Source organism: Meleagris gallopavo, unplaced genomic scaffold (genome assembly GCF_000146605.3).
Source record: "Meleagris gallopavo isolate NT-WF06-2002-E0010 breed Aviagen turkey brand Nicholas breeding stock unplaced genomic scaffold, Turkey_5.1 ChrUn_random_7180001925757, whole genome shotgun sequence".
NCBI classification, from domain to species: domain Eukaryota; kingdom Metazoa; phylum Chordata; class Aves; order Galliformes; family Phasianidae; genus Meleagris; species Meleagris gallopavo.
The window spans coordinates 1-531 of record NW_011188113.1 but is presented as its reverse complement, the minus strand read 5'-3'; the positions used below and the strand labels follow the sequence as shown (position 1 = coordinate 531).

At 55.7% G+C, this 531-nt stretch overlaps 1 long non-coding RNA gene across 1 annotated transcript; it reads left to right on the top strand.

Annotated features, from left to right (window-relative positions):
- Window positions 1–39: 39 nt before the first annotated feature.
- On the top strand, window positions 40–530 carry LOC104916635. The gene is made up of 3 exons (XR_796628.2): window positions 40–184; window positions 300–413; window positions 499–530. It is a non-coding gene; the product is annotated as an uncharacterized LOC104916635 (long non-coding RNA).
- Window position 531: the final 1 nt, after the last annotated feature.

The window sequence follows — 531 nt, the reverse complement described above, 5'->3', positions numbered from 1 at the left end:
TTTGTCTGCCTGTCCTCTTCCTGAGATTGCCCAGGGAGATGAGAGCAGGCAGCACAGTGTCTTTTCTGTCCTCAGTGCTGATGTGATTTTCTCAAATGGACCTTGTTCCCACAGCTCTATGACGACAGCAAGCAGCACAGCGAGGCTGATCGTGCACAGCTGACCCACTGCATCATGCTGCAGGGTAAGGAGAGGAGCTTTGGCAATGCTTGGCGGTGCCCTGGCCAAAACCTCTCTCACAAACCTCAGGAATGGGCGTGAGTTTCTTGCTAACACAGCGTGGGATTTCCTCCCTGCAGCCCGGATCTGCCCAGAAGAAATGATCCTGTTTTTGCAGTCACAGCTGGGAGATGACTGGGAGGCTGGATGCGTGGCAGCCCTGGGTCTGCTGGGTACTCTGGCTCGCTCTGATGGTCAGTACCACTGGTTGGGACTTCCAGGGATCCCTTCTGCCATCTGGGTTGTGGCTCCGCTCATGTTTCTGCGCATCTCTTGCAGAGCCCATGATGACGGAGAAGCTGCCCCAGGTTG